The 13,910-nt window shown below is 40.0% G+C and overlaps 1 long non-coding RNA gene across 1 annotated transcript in view; it reads right to left on the bottom strand.

The window, feature by feature from the left end:
- LOC141553809 (uncharacterized) overlaps nt 1-4,279 on the bottom strand; it is an 11,709-nt gene extending 7,430 nt beyond the window's left edge. Inside the window, exon 1 of the long non-coding RNA XR_012485650.1 lies at nt 4,166-4,279. This is a non-coding gene — a long non-coding RNA (uncharacterized LOC141553809). The remainder of the gene's footprint in view (nt 1-4,165) is intronic.
- Between the last annotated feature and the right edge of the window lie 9,631 nt (nt 4,280-13,910).

The raw sequence follows: 13,910 nt of genomic DNA, 5'->3' as shown, positions 1-13,910 counted from the left end.
TTGTCCATTCCATGTTTTCCCCAGTCAGGTGACTCTAGATCAAGCAGTCCCTCTGATTTCTAATTGATTCCACTGGTTTTCCCTTTCCTGTTTGATTATGAATGGTGTGTTTATATAACATGTTTATGGATGTGTTTATACATATATATATATATATATGTGTGTGTATATATATATATATGTATATATATATATATATATGTGTGTGTGTATATATATATGTGTATATATATATATATATATATATATATGTTTATTAACACAGTCCCTGGTTCCCAATGGGCATCCAGGAAAAGTTCATGTTGCCTCCATAATCTGATCATCCAGGGGTGATTATGGAAGTTACCACAATCAAAAGGCCATCAAACAATGAATGAGTTTCACCGTGATCGAGGTGATGGAGGAGAACAGTCTGTCCTTGGAAGCTTACCTTCTGTGTGGATACCAAACAAAAAGTATTTCTATGTTATAATCAGGGAGGGGGATGAGAGAGGTCCTGGCAGGTGGGGGAATCAGAGAGGCTTCCAGAAGGAGGTGGTACCTGAGCTAAGCCCTGGAAGGAACTAGAGATTATCAGAGAGAGATGGAGGCATTCCTATGGCTTGGCTATGTCTGGAGGTTGTACCAGAAGAATGGCCAGGGGAACCTATTAGGGAGGGAGTATGATGAGGCTGGAGAGATGAGTTGGAAGCTGTGAAGGGTCCTCGGGCCAATCCATTATGCACTTGGTGACTCCTCGTCCACAGTGACTGTGGAGTAGAAGAACTGAGGGTAGGCCAGTCCGGAGGCCACCAGCCAGAGGGCCCCAATGACAATCTTGCTGCTGAGGGTCGACAGCTGGGGTTGGCCACATACCTGCAGAAAGAGGAGCTACCGAGGGGGACCCAGGGAGGACGTTTTCTTTGTAGCCCGGATTTTTGTGAGAATGTCTCCTCTCCCCCGTCCCTACCTTGGACCACTCTAGCCCTTCTGCACGAAGTTCTGCCTCCCCTGAGAATGGGAGCTTAGAGATCACCTGGTCCATCTCAGAAGAGAAAAACCAGGGGCCCTCCTCTTTTCCTCATCTTGGGTCTTCTCCTGTATCCATTCCAAACCAGTCCTTGAACTCAGGTAGTCAAGGTCTAATCTAGTGACTGTACAGCCAGATAGCACAGCAGGAAGTGCTCTGGGCCTGAATCAGGAAAACCTGAATTCAAATCTAAACTCTGTGGGACCCAGAAGATACGAATCTCTCTGCCTCAGTGTCCCCACACTGCAAAATGAAAATAGCACTCATCAAGGCTTGGCTCTTCTCAGTGATTCAGTGATCCAAAGCAATCCTAATTAATAGACTTTGGACAGAAATAGACTTTGGATGCCATCTGCATCCAGAAAAAGAACCAAGGCGACTAAATGTAAATCACCACATGCTCTGTTCACTTCTTTTTTCTGTTTTTTTTTCTGGTTTTCTCCTTTTGCTCTGATTTTGCTTTCTCAACATAATTCATAAAATAATGTGTATTATATATTTTAACATATTTAACATGTATTGGACTACCTGCCATCTAAGGAAGGGAGTGGAGGGAACGATGGGATAATTTGGAACAGAAGATTTTGCAAAGGTTAGTGTTGAAAAATTACCCATGGGGGCATTAGATGGTGGAGTGGGTAGAGCACCAGCCCTGAAGTCAGGAGGACCTGAGTTCAAATCTGCTCTCAGACACTTAACACTTCCTAGATGTGTGACCCTGGGCAAGTCACTTAACCCCAAATGCTTCAGCAAAAAAAAGAAAAAAAGAAAAAGAAAGAAAGAAAAGAAAAATTACCCATGCATATGTTTTATAAATAAAAAGCTTTAATAAAAAATATGTATTAAAAATAAATAAACTAAAAAAAATAACACTCATCTCCCAAGACCAAAGTGAAATAAAATTTAAGTCACTTAGCCCCAAAGCCAAGCACACAGTGGACATTTTCCATCCTTTTGCTCACCCTTTCAAATCTTACCAATCCTTATCAAACCTTATGGGGTCTATTTCTTTTGATCCCTCCTGCTTGAGAAAGAGAGGAGGTTTCACGGTTTCTGGCTAAGTTGAGACTGAGCCTTCCCAAATAATGCAGTGGCTTAGCTCCCAAATACAATGACACAGGCTGCTTGGGCAGCTCCTAGAAAGCAGGTTCTGTGGGTTTGGGGAGGACAATTAGCAAGACCGAGATTGAAAAGATTATGGGAGTTAGAACTGAAAAGAACCTGAGGGATCATTCTATTTCACTTTCCCACATGGATGAGAGGGGAGAAATGACTTGCCTTGTTTTCTGCACCTGGAGGTTATATGCCCAGTAAATACAGAGGAGAATTTGAATCCAACACCTCTTGACCCCAAATCTGGAGCTCTTAGAGGAGAGGTTGCTGTGAAGATTTCCCACTTTTCTTTACAATCCAGGCTCATGCAGAGAATCCCCTTCCCCTTCTCATAAGACTCTACATTCATGCAAGGGCTGAGAATTATAGGCTCATACTTTAGTCCAAGACCCTCATTTTAACAGAGGGGGAAACTAAGGCATAAAAAGAGAAGAAGTGCCTTGTGCATAAGTGGTACAGCTGGGTACTAATCCAGACTCTCTGGCTCTGAATGCAATTTTCAGTCTCCCTTGGTTTCCCCGGAGCTCACTCACACAATAAACATGGAGACATTGCCAGCTTGGAGGAGGGGATTATAAACCAGCAAAAGCTTGACTAATGCTTGGCAGTCTTCTGCAGTTCTCAGGAAGGAGCAACGAATCACAAACAGAGAGGCTATCAATCCAACCTCTTCATTTGGAAAATAAGGAAACTTATTAAAATGACTTGTCCAGGGTCTATCAATCAATAAACATGCACTTAATGAGCACCAACTATGTGCCAGCCTCTAGGTGGAAAGAATGAAACAACCCCTTCTTTTAAGAAGCTTAGACTGCAACAGGAAGATAGCAAGAGTCTATATTTCAGTTCCTGTTAAATCTTACATCATGATCCTGTGCTCCCAAAATGCCTTTTGGAGACGCTCCCTGGGGTTCTTACCTCCTACCCCAAACAAAAAACCAAGACAGACACTACCTAGCCGTGACGCCCACATGGCTCCCAAGATGCTCTCTGATTTGCATGCAAACTGAAGCCAGGTACAGAAGGCAATGTGGCTCCAAAGCTAGAAGAGATGTTCTAGGCTATTTAGTCCTGCCCTTTCATTTTACAGATGGGGAAACTGAGGCCCAGAGTTTGGACCTCATCTCCTTTTAGCTAAAGTCTCACCTTCTAAAGAAGCTTTTCCCAGTTCTCCTAAATCCTCCTGCCTCCTCTTTAAAAGAACAAAGATCCCATGTATAAATAGCTATTTGTTGCCCCCTCTCCAACAGTAGACAGCAAGCCACTCAAGCACAGAGGCTGTCTTTTGCCTTCCTTTGTATCATCACTATTTAAACTGTGTCTAGCACATAGTGGGAACTTTAATAAATGCTAAGTGCTTCTTGGCCCATCTAAGATCAGACAGCAGAATTTGAATCCAAGTCTTTGAACTCCAAATCCAGTGCTCTTCCCCCTGCCCCACTCCGGTCTCCCAGCAGATAAAGTATGGACAGTAACTAGCTCACAGGTTGCTTTTGGGGAAGAACTTTGCAAATCTTAAAGTATCTCCTAAATATGAGTTATAACTATTCAATAGTAGCATTAGAGCACTTTGTAAGGGTTTTCATCATTGGATCTTCACAACAACCCTATGAGGTAGGTGCTCTTATTATCCCCATTTTCCAGATGAGGAAACTGAGGCTGAGAGTAGTCAAAGGATTTATCCAGGGTCACACAATTAGTAAATGTCTAAATTAGAATTTGAACTCAATTCTTCCTGAGTTCAAGTTCAAGTCACTGTACCACTTAATTGCTTACTTATTATCAGAATCACAACTAGTGGCAGAATTAGACAGAGGTAGAGAAAGGGATACATTCACCTAGGATGAATTCACTGATAGAAAATGGGGAGAAGATAGAAGAACAATCTATGGAACTGTAAGATGCTTAAGTTGCTGAAGGGAGAGATGGTCTCCATGGAACAAGATTGTTGCTAGGGCTAAAAGGGCCTCCGAGATTAACTAGCTTAACTTTCTTGTACTACAGATAAGGGAACTGAGGCCAAAGCTAGATTAAGGGACTTACCCAGAGATCCTTTCTTCTATTCCTGCTAGTTCCTTTGACTCCTGTTTAAGGCCAAGGATAGAAGATTTTGCTCGGCTCCTGTGCGATTCCTGGTCCTCTGCTTGGGGAGAGAACTTTGGCAGGACAAGTTATTGGATGTAAAAAACTGCCACTCTGATCCCCAAGATGGCTTAAAAGCTGGCTGGGTCTTCCCCCAAGCAGGGATAGGGACCATGTTTGGACTATCTGCTGCCTCTGCTTCCTTTTAAACTGTCAGGACTCAGCCCACAGCTAGGCTGGTCAACCTCCTCCACAACAAGTGCCTTTCAAGTAGGATGTCTCCCAACTTGGACTCTGCTCCCTTCTTTCCCCTGCTGGGATTGCTCACCCACTTTGGTCACTGTAGCAAATCTTTTAGCTAACTTGGTTCAGCAGAGGGAAACAGAATAGTTCAGAGGAGTGGTAATCAAAAGGAAAAATAAGGGCCTTCGAAAGGGAAAGGAGCATTATCATAGGGCATTTTTATTCTCATTCTCTTTCAGAAAGGGATGGAAAAGTTGCCGCTTGAGAATTAAATTGGAGCAAAAAGACGAATCCTGATACTAACCTTGACAATGAGCAAGTAAATCACTTAATCTCTGGGGGCCTCAAGTTTCCTCATCTGCAAAAGGAGATGAGGCCTCTGTGGGTCTCTCAAGCTTTAAATCTTGTAATAATCTATTCTAGATCTCTCATTTTAGAGGAAGAAACTGAAGATCAGAAAGGAGAAGGGATACACTCAAAATTACATCACTTTCTCTCTCTTCTTGTCTGACTTGGACTGCTAGGACCCCAGGTAGAGAATCCTGACTAATACTGAAAGATGCTAGAACTCTGATCAATGTCGTGACCGGACTTCAGAGGACTGATAGTGAAATACAGATTTTCAGAGAGGAGCTTAGTCATTTCTTATCCTAAATCAAAGAGTTGTCTGGGAGAAAGGACTTTGATATTAAACTCCAAAACAGGTACAAAAAGAAAAGATACAGTCTTAGTTTGGGGGTACTGTGCCTGGCTTTTATTAGCTGGAGCTATGGCTCATAACCTCTGGCTGTGACTAAAGAGCCGTCAGCCTGCTCTTAACAGAGACATGCTTTTTAGTTTCTGTACCTAAGTAAAGGGAAGCTGACAAACAACCGCAGTTGGTCCTGAAGAGATTAAGCTGAGGAACTGAGAGTAGGGAGCAATTATAATATTAACAGTGGGCTGGAACATAGAGTAGCCTCAGAGCTTGACAGAGACAGAAAGCAGCAGGCCTAGTATAGTGTAGAGGATAGAGTACTGGACATGGGATCAAGAAGACGTGAGTTCCTATCTTAGACATTCAAAAACTGACTCTGGGAGGACAAATTCCAATTCTTTCTGCTTATTTTCCCATCTGTACAATGGGTATAATAAACACATTACAACAAGATGATTATATGTTGCTCAATTCTGATAGAAATGGCTTCTCTTCAACAATGAAATGATTCAGGCCAGTTCCAATGGTTTTGTGATGAAGAGAGCCATCTGTACCCAGAAAGAGGACTGTGGGAACTGAGTGTGGTTCACAACATAGTATTTTCACTCTTTTCGTTGTTGTTTCCTTGCTTTTTGTTTTCTTTCTCATTTTTTTTAACTTTTTGATCTGATTTTTCTTGCATAGCATATTTGTGGAAATATGTATAGAAGAATTGTACATGTTTGACATATGTTGGATTACTTGCCGTCTAAGGAAGGGGATGGGGGGAAGGGAGGAAGCAATTAAGATTTTGTAAGGATGAATGTTGAAAATTATCCATGTATATAATTTAAAATAAAAAGCTTTAATTAAAAAATGGGTAGGACTTACCACAGAAATATTGTGAGGATCAAATGCAATGATATAGGTACAGTGCTTTGCAAAACTTTAAATACTTATATAAATGTTAGCTAATAGTATCAGTATCATTATCACCAGGAGACATTAGCCACACTATATGTTGGGCATTAGTTGTCCCTCCATGTATGTGCTCTGTCCATATGTTGTGTGTTCCTCTGAGACATGCATTCTTTTCATGCATGATTCCTATCCATATCATTTATGGGAAAGTATGCCTTAGCTCTTACACAGACTGGGAAACCACAGCCCGAGGAGATTAAATGATTTGCCCATTTGGCACAATGGCAGGGTTCCCTGACTCAAAAGCAACTGTTCTTTCACTATAAGGGCTAATAACAGTTTGAATGGGATCTACCACTGTTGAATTACATTCTACACCAAAGCTTTATCTTGAAACTACAGTGGAATTTGGGGCTGCCATAGCCTTTGAGGGAGTGCATTTTTGGGATATCCTTATTAGTATTCTTTCTTTTTTTTAAATTAATTTTATAATTATAAAAATTTTTTTTGACAGTACATATGCATGAGTAATTTTTTTATAACATTATCCCTTGTATTCATTTTTCCAAATTTTCCCCTCCCTCCCTCTACTCCCTCCCCTAGATGACAGGCAATCCCATTATTAGTATTCTTTCAATTAAACTCTGGATTTAACAATAACAGGTACATAACAGATTATGTTAGCTTGCTCTCTCCCCATTTTACAGATGAGGAAGTTGAGGCCAGAGTGATAAATGGACGTGCCAATGCCCTTATCTAGGAAGACAAGTTGTTACATATTACAGTTCATATTTCTGCATTTGATGTCTTTCTCTTTCTTCAAGGCCCAAGTCACAGTAGGAAAGTTTAGTTGTCTTTCTTGACCAAGCACCCACCAATGGCTGGGTCTTTCAGTTTTTGGCTCAGAAAGATACCCTCCAACTCCAGCTCCCACCCCCTGTACCAAATAAACACTGAGCTGCTGCCACTTTGTCTAAATGCTCTCAGTGTGTGGGTGGCAGTGTCTTGAGTGAGGGCGCAAGATTAATGAAACTGGAGGAGGTTGTATAAACTAGCTTCCAAACTGGCAGATTCACAGCCCACTGGGCAATCTCTGTAGGCAAAGTCTGTTTATCTTCTGAATATACAGACCTTGCACACTCTCAGGGGAATGAGGATGGCTCAGTGTCTTGGGGCCAGAGAGGGGATCCCCCCAACACATGCATTTGCAATATCATTTGAGAAGTGATTTCCTGTCTTTTCTGGTTATGGGGAGAGGTCTTGAAAAGCGTTACTATCTGGTAGCTTCCTGTTTTTCTTAACAAATTTTTTTCTACTCACTAGGTGCTTTCTACTCATTAGGTTTGTTTTTTTAATCTGCAGGAGGAACACAAGCTGTCAATGAGAGCTTTCTAAATGTCAATTTTTTTTAACGGCCTGTGGTTTCCTAATTGTGGGTTCTCCCTCTTTTGAGCCTGATGTGGTAGAAGAACACTGATTAGGAATCAAGGACATAGGTTCAAATCCAGTTTCTGTTATTTTCTGCATCACCTCATTTCCTTTCTCTGAGACAGTTTCTTCATTTGTTAAACATAGGGACTAGAATTATAGAACAAATAGCTCGTGGCCCATGTTTTTGTAATCGGGAGTAAGCATTGTGCCTCGATTTTCTTTATCTCTTTCTTAGTACCCAGAATGGCTTTGCCAGCAATAACTATCAAACCCCTAGATAAATAAATGGTTGAGAGCTTTGGGGAGGGTAATGTGCAGAAGTGGACACTAGGGGGTGACCTTGTCTTCCTGGAATGCTTGAAGTTGCCAATGGTCAAATTATAGAAATCTGGACCCAGGAGGCAGCTTTTGGATACACATTCCAGTATTCCTTTTCTTGTGTTCCAAACCCTCCCCCAATGCCCTTCCTACTCTCCAAAACCCTTTAGGCCTGAGCTCTCCTTCCCCTTGAATCCTTCAATCAGGAGAAGTATAACTTTTTTTCTACTAGGTTATAAGATTCAGAGCTTGAATAGACATCTCTTAAAGAACATTAAGTCAAACTCCTTAACTTTACAGATGGGAAACTGAGGTCCAGAGAAATGATCTGACTTGTCCAAATCCACATACATGGTTAATAAGTGTCAGAACTCAGTCTCAACTCAGGACTTCCTATTACTTTTAATTCAATCCAATCCAACCAGCCAGAAATGATTAAAATGCCCATTGTTTCTTTTTACTTTGTATGTATGAACTCTTCATTTTAGAGATAAGGAAACTGAGGACCAGAAAGAGAGCACAATTTGTTCAGATTTATAAAGCTAGTAAAAAATAAAGCTATGTTTCTAGACTTCAGGTATACAGCTCTTCAGATAACCTCAGCATGACTAGTTTGGGAATACCAGCATAGGCTTTTCTGGAGAAAGTGGCAATTGATTAACTCCAGACTATCTCCATTTGGTTCAGATACTCAAATCCAAAATAGTCAAGGAGATATATGTGTGTCCTTTCCTCTGGGATGAGGCTTAACTTGGGCTTCAGGAGGCCTAGGACAGCTAAAAGGGAGATGACTCCATCTACCCATCTATCCAAGGAGAGACAAGGAGAGATGGGGGTGGGAGGAAGATTCCAATTCTAAGTTCTTGGTGTGTTTCCTGTAATCACAGAAGCCTTGGGAAATGTGAGCTCTTCAGAATCCAGGAACAGGACCTTTTAAAAAGCCTTTCCCTGAATATCAGTAATACCCCTGAATATCTGCTCTCTCCACATATCTTTTTTTTTTTTTTTTTTTTTTTTTTTTTTGAGGCTGGGGTTAAGTGACTTGCCCAGGGTCACACAGCTAGGAAGTGTTAAGTGTCTGAGACCAGATTTGAACTCGGGTCCTCCTGAATTCAGGGCTGGTGCTCTATCCACTGCGCCATCTAGCTGCCCCACCACATATCTTTTTGAAGGCACTAATAATTAAACAGGTCTAAATATTAAGAGCAAAGGTGCCTACTATGGGCATGTTGCATGACTGGGCCATCTCCCTGGCCATGCCCAGTCCTGAGTGGCTTGACACCAGGTGGTTAAGAATGACCCTCCTGATTATCCTGGACTCTCCTGACCCTGGCCTTGGCCCAGATATAGTAATTCTAAACCAAATTCAAGGAAGAACCAAGACCATTTCAAAAGTCATAGGCAGAATTATTTGGTCATCTGATGGTTCTGATTTCTTAGAATCTTCTCTAGGTATGCTCACACTGGTTGTACCTCTTCTGGGAGTGGTGAATATAGTGCTGGACTTAAAATCAGAAGACACATCTCTGGGACACTTACTAGTTGTATGACACTCCATCAGGCTCAGTTTTCTCATCTGCAAAATGTGAATAATAACAGTATACACCTCATAGACTTTTTTCGATGTTCAGTTGTGATAACATTTTGGAAACACAAAAGTGTCAAATAAATACTGGTGATGATGGTGGTGATATGTAGAAAAAAAAAACATTCACATTTCTCCACCACCTCAAATGTACAAGATCCTTTCCAGGTGGAAATCTTGCTATTTCTCTGACATGGAGAAACTGCACATTGAGAAATGCAATGCAAGTGGTTGGAACAGAACATCCTGGTGTTTGTCAGATTCTGAGAAGAGAGAGCATGGAGCACAGGGATTAGGCAGATCTCTCTCTGCCCTGAATGTTCCGGACTAGGCACCATACAGTAGTGCAGGTAGTTTCCATTTTTGGTTCTGCTTTGAGTTGGGGAATGAGAATCAAGAGACCATGAAGTGAGAGAGATTGAAAGGAAAGGAGAACAGAAACAGGAAATATAGAGGAAGCCAACTGGCATGATTACCTCCACCTGTTAGGACCCCAGAAGGGGTGTGACTGGAGTAGGCTAATAATGTCTGTGAAATTTTTCTTTCTGGGAGATTTGATAAAGGTTACTGCTTGCATTCCTTTACCCTTCCTTAACCCTATCCAGACAAATGGACATTTATTCTAGTTTTCATGTCTTTAAAATTTGTTGATACATTATACTTTAAAATGACTGGGATAAAGATTTGAACAATCCTAACCACTCTAGTTTGAGTGATTCATTATTATAAAAAAAAGGGGGAGCAAGAAGACTGGCAAAATTTTTGGAGATTGAGGAAAAGAGCCTTGAACTTTCAATACAATTTGCCAGTATTTTATCTTGGCCAAAGTGCTCCTGAACTAAATGAGAGAAACTCTTGTTAATATTGATTTTTAAAATTTTTGGATAAATGTCCTAAATTAGGGCAAAAGCTGCATCCAGATTTTCCATCCTTAAATAAAAAGTGATCCAATTGCCATTTTGATTTCAGGTGAGGAGCTGGATGATGTTATTATTTCTGCACCCCATAGACATGCAGAGAAAAATCTGTACTATGGTGCTAAGGAAAATGACTAGAAAGTAAGTTATACCTAGTGGCAGAAGAAGAGGAGTTGCTGAACCACTGGTAATATTCACATTCCAAGAATGGAGGCCAGAGGATGGAATGAGCTACAGAATTCAATTGGATATTTTTGTTTCACCTTCAATCAAAAAAAAAAAAAAAAAAAAGCTTCCAACTTTCATAAATATCTGGCTATGGAGACAAGAGATGATGAAAGGCAGAGAGATAGATTTTGCAGACAGAAGACTTTGGCTTAAATCCCGGTTCCACCAATGATTCCCTGCAAGACCTTCACAAGTAAGGCCTCAGTTTCCTTATCTGTAAAATGAGGGATTTGGATCAAGTACTTTGGATCGATACTTTTCTGCTCAAAATTTGTACTCATATTATCATCCCTATGTTATACAAGGGAGAATTGAGCTCAGCAAAGTAGAATGACTTGACTATAGTCATATAGCTATAAGTAAGAGTCACAACTGGAGCCAGGTCTTCAGATGATAGATCTAGTGCTTTCTTTCCTCCACCCAAGAGCAGCAGTGGGAGAAGTAGTCATCCACATGAGATAACCTGAGAGAGTCCAAGAAGATCCCCACCATCTCCCCCATGGTCTGCCACTGTTGCTGTTATTATCATTCACATCAGTCATGGCTGACTCTTTGTGACACCATTTGGGGTTTTCTTGGCAGAGATGCTGGCGTGGTTTGCCACCTTCCAACTGCAGCTTATTTTACTGAGAAGGAAACTGAGGCAAACAGGGTGAAGTGATGTGGCAAAGTCGCACAGATTTCCAGTGTCTGAAGTTGAATCTGAACTATGGTTTTCTTGACTTTGGGCCCAGTGCTCCATTCATTATACTACCTAGCTGCCTCATAAGAGAAGCAATGCTATGAGTTGAATCTTCATCAACATCATCATCTCCTTCTCCTCCTTCCTTCCTTCTTCTTCCTCATCTTATTCCTTCTCTTCTTCTCCTCCTCCTCTTTTTCCTCCTCCTTCTTTCTTGACTTTTTGTTCCTCTTCCCTTGAAGGAGAGGGGAATATTGAGGGGAATACATAAGGAATCAGACATGCTAGGATAAAATGAAATTACATTTTCATTACATAAAAACATAATTTTTATGGGTAAAAAATCTACTCTTCTTGGGTCTCATTTCCTCGTCTGTAAATGAAGAGGTTTGACTAGATGGCTGTAGGTCAGAAACCATTGACTTATATGGAAAGAGTCCATAATGACTATTTCATTATAAGGAAGAACAGGAACTGTTGAGCCTAGTGAAGGGGAAAGTGAGACACAATATATGAAGGGTCTTCATCAGAAAGAGAAGTTAGATTAATACTATTTGGCCTCAGAGGACAGAGCTGGAAACAATAAATTTCCAGGGGGAGGGGACAGATTTTACTGAATTACAGAACTTCAGAGTGTGAAGGGACAGTGGTATGTGGGGCCATCTTGAATCAGTTTAGTTGAGCTGATTGTTTCATTTTTATTGTGAGGATTTACAACTCAGGAATCAACAAACTGGGGCTTGGACTGATTGGTTGATTGTCCAGACTTGAAAAAGTGATACAGAAAATGTTAATAATTCATGTTAACCTTAAACAGATGGCATCATACATATATTTATTTTTGAGAGGCAACTAGTTATATGGCACATAGTAGGTACTATATAAATGCTAGCTATTATAAAATAATAAATATAAAAAACTAAAATAATATTATATAATAAAAGTTAGCATTTACATGGCACATATTCAGTGCTACATATATGCTAGCTATTATAATTATCATCACCATTACATTCTCTAGACTAAGCCTCCTCATTTCCTTTAACTAATCTTCAGAGGCAAGAACTCAAAACTCCTCTGGACTCTCTCCAACTCAGCAATGTCTTTCCTTCCTTTTGGATCCTGGAATAGAACTGATGAGGTCTGGCCAGGGCAGAAGACAGAGGCATTATCATTTCCTTATTCCTACTCTCTTAATACAGTCCAAAATCATATTAGCTTGTGCGCTGCTATGTCATATTCGGTATTGACACTGAACTTGTGATCCGTGAAACCCTCAGATTTTTTTTCAGAAATGCTAACCCTAACTTCCCAATCTTGCACTTGTGAAATTGGGGGTTTTGTAGTTAAATAGAAGCCTACATTTATGGACAGGAATAGGGCTGAACCTGTGATTTCACTGAGATATCCTTATCCCAGATGAGGATATTTCCTCAACTAATGCAAGTTAACACCTTTTCAATTTACAATGGGAGGGAACTGAGAAGAGCATCAAGGGGCTAAAGTCAGTAAATGACAGAAATTGGATTTGGATAGCTGTATAACTAATAATATATAATAATGATATATATCACTTTATATAATAGCTAATAATATGATAGCCATGTATACCTCTTTGTGTAATGACTATATAATAGCTAATAATATATAATAGATATATTACCTACTACTTTGTATAATAGCTATATATAAAATACCACTTTATGGAAATATAAGTTACATATATGATTACATCACTTTAATTTTTCTAAATGCACTTTTCAAATATTACCTCATTTCATTAATAGTACCATTAGCTTTATTATAAATTATAATACTTATTTGTTAGAATAAAACTTCATTAGGGCAGCTAGATGGCATCAGTGCACAGAGGGCAGGTTTGTAGTCAGGAACAGCTGACTCCAAATCCAGTCTGATATTTACTAGCTATGTGCCTTAGTCTCTTTATCTGCAAAATTAGCTGGATAAGGAAATGGCAATCAATCCAGTGTTTCTGCCAAGAAAACCCCAAATGGGATCATGAAACCTACCATATAACTGAACAAAACCCACAAAATCTCATTGAGACAAATTATCATCATCCAGATTTTGTTCTAGCTGGATCTGAACTCTTGGGGTCCTGCTGATCCTTTGTGATAATACTTTGTTTCAGGTCTATGAAGAAAAGGTTTAGATGTCTCCTGGTAGAATGTAAACTCCTTGAAAGCAGCCACAGTCCAAATTTTTGTCTTTTTATCCCATGGTATAGGGCTTAGCAGAGAGCATGCCTTTGATAAATGTTTATTGATTGGTTATCAAGCAAATTAATATAATAAGACTACAGCAATACATGAAAGTGCACATCTATGTGCATGTATGTGAGAGAGAGAGCCTATGAAAGAAAACTAATTGCTTAGAACTAGACCCTGGGATAATTCTTTCTTTTTTTTTTTTTATTAAAGTTTTTAATTTTCAAAACATATGCATGGATAATTTTTCAACATTAACCCTTGCAAAACTTTACATTCTAATTTCCCTCTCTTCCCCTACCCCCTCCCCTAGTTGGCAAGTAATCCAATATATGTTAAACACGGTAAAATATATATTTTCTTTGCAAATGAATGCTGCTAATTACAGATGTGCCTCTACTGGAAACATCTGTGAATGATTAGGCTGTGTTAGAGGGCATTCTTTGAAGTAATAAAACTGGTTTTCTTTGAAAGTTC

Source organism: Sminthopsis crassicaudata, chromosome 2, assembly GCF_048593235.1.
Source record: "Sminthopsis crassicaudata isolate SCR6 chromosome 2, ASM4859323v1, whole genome shotgun sequence".
Taxonomy (NCBI): domain Eukaryota; kingdom Metazoa; phylum Chordata; class Mammalia; order Dasyuromorphia; family Dasyuridae; genus Sminthopsis; species Sminthopsis crassicaudata.
The sequence above is the reverse complement of the archived record's forward strand: the minus strand, read 5'-3'. Positions and strand labels throughout refer to the sequence as shown.